At 43.5% G+C, this 7,751-nt stretch overlaps 1 pseudogene; it reads left to right on the forward strand.

Moving 5' to 3' along the window:
- LOC130217539 (multifunctional procollagen lysine hydroxylase and glycosyltransferase LH3-like) overlaps window positions 1-873 on the forward strand; it is a 30,463-nt pseudogene extending 29,590 nt beyond the window's left edge.
- Window positions 874-7,751: the final 6,878 nt, after the last annotated feature.

A 7,751-nucleotide genomic window follows, 5' to 3' on the forward strand; every position in this document is an offset into this window, starting at 1 on the left:
GTGTGTGTGTCTGTTTGTGTGTGCATCTCTCTGTGTTCATCTGTGTGTTCACTTCTGTGTGTTTGTGTCTCTTTGTGTGTCTATATGTGTGCATTCCTATGTGTGTGTGTGTGCGCATCTGTTTTTCTCTATATGTGTGTATCTGTCTGCACGTATGCATGTATTTGTGTTTGTCTGGTGTGTGTGTTTGTCTGTCTGTCTGTGTGTGTCTTTGTTCCTTTGTGTGTGTGTGCCTGTGTCTGTGCGTGTATGTATATGTTTGTCTGGTGTGTGTTTCTATTCGCCGTGTTTGTGTGTGTGTGTGTGTGTGTGTATTTATGTCTGTTGTGTGTGTGTGTGTGTGTGTGTGTGTCTGTCTGTCTGTCTGTATATTTCTCTGTATGTTGTGTATATTTGTTGATCTGTCTGTGTGTGTGTGTGTGTGTGTGTGTAGGGTGGAGGTTGTCGATTCCTCCGCTACAACTGTAACGTGGAGTCCCCCAGGAAAGGCTGGTCCTTCATGCACCCAGGCCGATTAACACACTACCACGAGGGGCTTCCCACCACACGGGGGGACGCGCTACATCATGGTGTCCTTCGTAGACCCCTGAAACTGACCTGTCTGTCTGTCTGTCTGTCTGTCTGTCAGTGTGTGTGTGTATCTGTGTGTGACTGTGTGTGTGTTTCTCTGTAAATTATGGATGGTGTCAGACGTGAGCCGACTGTTCCAGGCGTCCCGTGCGCTTCACTCCTCCCTCTATCAGATTTGACTTGATTTTATAGAATAATCAGATATTTTTAAAGAGCATTAGTCTGAGAGATTTTGTACTCCAGCTTTGTACAAACTGCTTTAAATTATTTGCTTCCTTTTGAAATTAAATATTGGAGACAGAAGTGTGTGATTTACTCTGTGACTTTAATTTGCAATTCCACTGCTGTACGTAGATTTATATTTTAATTACTCTCACATTCACATGCTCTTTTAAAGCATTAAAATTCAGTTTGAGCAGATTAAAGTCATCATGAAACAGATGTACAACAACTTGAAATTCTGAAATTAGAAATATCACCCGCCCTTAATGACTGATAGTCCCGCCCTAAATGACTGATAGTCCCGCCCTAAATGACGGATAGCCCCCCCAAATGACGGTTAGCCCCGCCCCGAAAGGCTGTTAGCCACGCCCTAAATGACTGATAGTCCCACCCTAAATGACTGATAGTCCCGCCCTAAATGACTGATAGTCCCACCCTAAATGATTGTTAGCCACGCCCTTAATGACTGATAGTCCCACCCTAAATGACTGATAGTCCCGCCCTAAATGACTGATAGCCCCGCCCTAAATGACTGATAGTCCCGCCCCAAAAGGCTGATAGCCCCGCCCTAAATGACTGATAGCCCCGCCCTAAATGACTGATAGTCCCGCCCTAAATGACGGATATTCCCTCCCTAACTGACTGATAGTCCCTCCCTAACTGACTGATAGTCCCGCCCCAACTGACTGATTGTCCCGCCCCAAATGACTGATAGTCCCGCCCTAAATGACTGATAGTCCCGCCCTAAATGACTGATAGTCCCGCCCCAAATGACGGATAGCCCCGCCCCAAATGGCTGATAGCCCCGCCCTAAATGACTGAGAGCCCCGCCCTAAATGACTGATAGTCCCATCCTAAATGACGGATAGTCCCTCCCTAACTGACTGATAGTCCCGCCCCAACTGACTGATTGTCCCGCCCTAAATGACTGATAGTCCCGCCCCAACTGACTGATTGTCCCGCCCTAAATGACTTATAGTCCCGCCCTAAATGACTGATAGCCCCGCCCTAACTGACTGATAGTCCCGCCTCAACTGACTGATTGTCCCGCCCTAAATGCCTGATAGTCCCGCCCTAAATGACGGATAGTCCCGCCCTAACTGACTGATAGTCCCGCCCTAACTGACTGATAGTCCCGCCCCAACTGACTGATTGTCTCGCCCTAAATGACTGATAGCCCCGCCCTAACTGACTGATAGTGCTGCCCTAACTGACTGATAGTCCCGCCCTAACTGACTGATAGTCCCGCCCCAAATAACTGATAGTCCCGCCCTTAGTGACTGATATTCCCGCCCTTAGTGACTGATAGTCCCGCCCTAACTGACTGATAGTCCCGGCCTTAGTGACTGATAGTCCCGCCCTTAATGACTGATAGTCCCGCCCTAAATGACTGATAGTCCCGCCCTAACTGACTGATAGTCCCGCCCTAAATGACTGATAGCCCCGCCCTAACTGACTGAAAACCCAGAGTTTCTCTCATTTCAGGGTTAAAATACTCTGAGTTTTCACTTCACCTCTATTCTGAAACAGGCCCCTGGTGTTTTAACATAAACAAAGACACACATCATCACATTGTGCCATGGGAAGTACAGATTTACAAAAAGACAACAAAGTGTTTACACACATTCACATACACATTAAGAGAATGCCTAATCGAGTTGACATATTGCTTGACCTCACTGTTCAAAGCAATGCAAATGTTTTGGATTGCACAAATTCACATTTATGAATGTAATATTTTACCCACAGAATAATGAGATTAATAATGTATGTTTTATTAGGTACAGTCTTAGTTTGCTGAGGTCATAAAGGCCAAAGAGAACATCCATCCAATATAACTTGAAATCTTCCTCAATTTTTTCTGCAATAAATTGACAAATGTCAGACCAGAATTGTTGGACTAAGGGGCAGTGCCAAAACAGATGGGTTATACATAACATAACTGTTTCAATATTCACAGAACAAAAAGTGCACATTATAGCAAATTATTATTATTATCTATTTTTTGCCACTTATCGGAATTATGGCCTGACAATATTTAATTGGAGGAACATTTGTTAGTCTTATACCTCACCCAGAATATAAACATACTCATAAGCACATTTAGATTATTTACTTTAAAGGGCCCATAGTTGACCTCTTTTTTTGATTGAATATATAATATTATGGTTGTTCTGAGTGTGCCAGTTTAGCTTCAGTTTAACACACAGTTCAGATTGTTTTATTATAATGTGTTAAAAAGTGTCATGTTGGGGGCGTGTCCACAGCTCGCTGATTTAGGGGTGTGTTGCTTCACATGTAGATTAGTTTCAGCTTCTCACCCAATGTAACAAGGGCGGAGCCATGAGCTCACCCGCTCTGCGTTTGCAACAGAGTCTGACAGGCAGACAGAGGAGCTGGAGTGAGAGGATCAACATTCAGTTGTACATGTACGACTCTGACACAGACCAAGCAGAGAGTACAAAATCATTTGTTATCTTTGTACAGTTTTACAGCCAACTGTGTGCTAGTTTCAAGTGCCGAGCTTGTACACAGAAACTAATAACCACGCACACTGAATTAACTTTGACTGAGGCACCGGATGCACCGCTCGAAGCTGCGACACGGCACACCAGACACTCTCTGTGGCGCGGCAGAAACATGAAGTGTCCCGAATCGTCACGCCACGCATTTTTGAATTCTAAACATAATTTCTGTCAGGGTACACAGCCGCCGACTCAAAGCACTGTTGTGAGAGCGGCGCTTCTGGTGTGCGACCTGCAGGCAAGTTTGTTATTTTATTTCCAATGGAGAGATGCGCACATGAGGCAACGCGCTCGCACTTTTCCAGCTGCGCCTAGTTAAGATCACAGGGAGCTTCTGGGATCGCGAGAAATGCAAACGGCTGAAGTATAAGGTAGACTCAATGAGAAGTACACGTTTGCAAACCTACCTAAAGATACAACCAATAATTCCCATTAGAGCGATAATGTGGAGAATATTGATCTTGTGTTGAGCCCAATGAGCCTTGCATCTAAAAATAGAGCTAGCGTGTTCCTTTAGTGATATCGCTTCGACTCACGCTGAAAATGGCGGACGTGAATCAACAAACTGAGGATATGATGACGCGCCTGTCAATCAATATTGGTGGGCGGGGGAACGCTCTCCTACGTCAGGTAGCGGTCGATTTGAAAACAGCTCCAATTGGTCCACTGTTTTTATGTTGTTAAATTGAAAAAAAAAAGCACTGGGTGTGCTTATATCACCCCAATTCCTACTGAAAAAAAACAGCTTAAACCAGCCTAGGCTGGTTGGCTGGTTTTAGCTGGTTGACCAGCCTGGTTTTAGAGGGGTTTTGGCCATTTCCAGGCTGGTTTCCAGCCATTTCCAGCCTGGTCTTAGCTGGTCAGGCTGGAAATGACCAGCTAAAACCAGCTTGACCACCTTGCCAGGCTGGAAGCCCAGCCAAAACCAGCTATGTCCAGCTTAAACCAGGCTGGTCAAGCTGGTTTTAGCTGGATTTAGCTGGTCATTTTCCAGCCTGACCAGCTCTAAAACCAGGCTGGTCAACCAGCTAAAACCAGCCAACCAGCCTAGGCTGGTTTAAGCTGGATTTTTCAGCAGGGATATGACGGTCTATACACCATACATGCACATATGTCTGTCCAAACAGCTTGAAAAGTAGACTTTTCACCATAGGTGCCCTTTAATCAATACTACTGGACTGTGTAGAGAATTTCAACCAGCACAACATCACATGTTTCTGAAGACAATCACCTACTGCACCCTGTAAGTAGAAAAGCTTTAAAGGGGTGGTCCACTGCTTTTAAGGTATTTTATGGAGTAATAAATGACAATATGAACACATTTCTGGAGATATTTTTTGATTGACCTTAGCCACGTAGCTGGCTTTTTTGTATGCTCAGACTTTAAAGATGACCAAAACAAATCAATATTGATTTCTTTAACAACTGCTTTAAATAAATTGTCAATCAAACACAGGCGTATATATGTTTTGCATATGTTTGTGTAAACAGAAAGTGTGAAGGGATACGTTTATATAGTAGTCTTTATGTAAATGATTCCATCTCATTCACCAGTTCATCCAACACTCAGAAACATGCGCCAACATCTCGCCTTGCCTACTTTTCACTTTTCACCCAGTGTTTTTCGCTCAACATTAGCATAAAACTGAGCAATGCCAGAACTTTTTGACACTACCGTTTTGTCTGTGTCCCTTTCAATCCCATAATTCACTACATAAGCATTGATCTATACGTTTGAATGGACAAATGCTCCACCGAATCATTTATGTGCAGCTGAAACACCAGCGCTCTTCTAAATGAGGTCAACTGTACTGAAATATCCATAAATTGATCACAACAACATAAGTGACACATCCAAAACAAATGTATTGTGTATTTTAATACGTGAGATTGATCTGCAACCTTTGAGTTTCAGGTTTGCTCGTCTTCAATGATGTCACAGCAGATTATGATGATGACTTTATGATGTATATCAGATGAGGGGCGGAGCTGCAGACAGGTGTGTGTCTTTTTTATCTTTCTCTCAGTATACACGCACACACACATACGCTGATGGCACTGGTGCAGTGGGTCTTCAGGCTGCTGGTGGTCCTGATCGTCTCTCAGAGTGTGTGTGTGATGTTCTTCTACACACTCGACACACACTCGCACAGGTGAGTTCAGCAATACTTCATCTTTCCTCTGTTCAGATCAGACCTTCTCACCTTTAAAGCTGCTGTATGTGAGTTTTGGCTCTTCTAGAGCATAAAACCCCATCATATGTGTGCAGATATTCAGAAACATGCTCAGTCAACATTCTTGTTTATCTGAGACACAATGCTGAAGTCAGATATTCTGCTTTGGGAATGTGCATTACTTGTCGGAACATCTGTCTTTGTTTTAGTAATTTTAACCCGCCCAATGCCAGTTTAGCCAATTATATTTCAGCACCCGGGTTGCCAGATAGTGGAAAACAGCGTATTTCATTCATTTAGTCAGAAAGACTCTCAAAGTTTGCGTCCGTGACTGAAATGCGACCTCCGGTGGACAGTAGCAGACTCCGAAATGAGACGCAGATTCAGAGTTCCACATGAGGTTATTAATTAGCAAATAATATAAATATTACAAGCGTAAACATTAGGTGAGCAGGTTACATTGTAACCCCATGTCCTAACAACATGCTTCGTGATGATACACAGTGATGAGCGATTTGGCTGTTTGCACCAGACGAAACCAGGGTTTACAGAGAATGGTCCGACAAAGAGGAAATATCCAGTGAGCGGCAGTTCTGTGGGCGCAAATACCTTGTTGATGCCAGAAGTCAGAGGAGAATGGCCAGACTGGTTCCAGCTGATAGAAAGGCAACAGTAACTCAAATAAGCACTCGTTACAACCGAGGTCTGCAGAAGAGCATCTCTGAACTCACAACACGTCCAACCTTGAGGCGGATGGGCTACAGCAGCAGAAGACCACACCGGGTGCCGCTCCTGTCAGCTAAGAACAGGAAACTGAGGCTACAATTCACACAGGCTCACCAAAACTGGACAAGAAGATTGGAGAAACATTGCCTGGTCTGATGAGTCTCCATTTCTGCTGACACATTCGGATGCTCGGCTCACAATTTAACATGAAAGCATGGATCCATCCTGCCTTGTATCAGCGGTTCAGGCTGCTGGTGGTGTAATGGTGTGGGGGATATTTTTTTGGCACACTTTGGGTCCATTAGTACCAATTGAGCATGGTGTCAACACCACAGCCTACCTGAGTATTGTTGCTGACCATGTCCATCCCTTTATGAGCACAGTGTCTCCATCTTCTGATGGCTACTTCCAGCAGGATAACACACCATGTCATAAAGCGTGAATCATCTCAGACTGGTTTCTTGAACATGACAATGAGTTCACTGTACTCAAATGGCCTCCACAGTCACCAGAGCTCAATCTAATAGAGCACCTTTGGGATGTGGTGGAATGGGAGATTGGCATCATGGATGTGCAGCCGACAAATCTGTGTGATGCTATCATGTCAATATGGAGCAAAATCTCTGAGGAATATTTCCAGTAGCTTGTTGAATCTCTGCCATGAAGGATTAAAGCAGTTCTGAAGGCAAAAGGGGGTCAAACCCCGTACTAGTAAGGTGTACCTAATAAAGTGGCCGCTGTGTGTATATATTATGTATTATTTATTGGATGTGATTAATCTTTGCCCAGCACAAAAAAATACACATTTACAATTATTTACAAACACTATTATGAAATGGCAACTGTGTCATTTGCTCAGTTAGGACATTTTAAATGCGTTGTTTGATATGACGGCTTGACTTAAACACATCACAACCTGTTTTTATCTTAATCATGACAACTTGACGTTACCAAAACAAAAAAACTTGTCATAAATCTGTCATAATCATGATTGTCATTATAACTGTGTCATGAATATTTCTCTGATCGCGTTTTCACTGTATTTGTCTTTAAAATGTCTCATTAAAAGTGTCATTACTCTCCTCAGATCAATTTTAAGATCATCATTAATATTTAATTACATTTTGATGACGAATTCAGCTTGTACCACTGTAGTTCAATTCATGTTTATTTATATAGCGCTTTTCACAATGTAGATTGTTTCAAAGCAGCTTAACATAGTTCTAGTAAAGTCCAAATTTCAGAGTTGAAGTTCATTTTAGTTCAGTTCAGTGTGGATTAAATTTCACTGCTGAAAGTCCAAACACTGAAGAGCAAATCCATTGATGTGGAGCTCCACAAGTCCCGATCCAAGCAAGCCAGTGGCGAGGAAAAAAACTTCACCAATTGACAAAGTGAAGGGAAAAAATACCTTGAGAGAAACTAGGCTCTGTTGGCCATGACCATTACTCTACTGGCCAGACTTCCTGTGTGGAGCTGCAGTCTGTGCGCCGGAGGCTGGAGAAGCTGGAAGTCCATCGTGGAGAAGCTGCAG

Source organism: Danio aesculapii, chromosome 23 (assembly GCF_903798145.1).
Source record: "Danio aesculapii chromosome 23, fDanAes4.1, whole genome shotgun sequence".
Classification (NCBI taxonomy): Eukaryota; Metazoa; Chordata; class Actinopteri; order Cypriniformes; family Danionidae; genus Danio; species Danio aesculapii.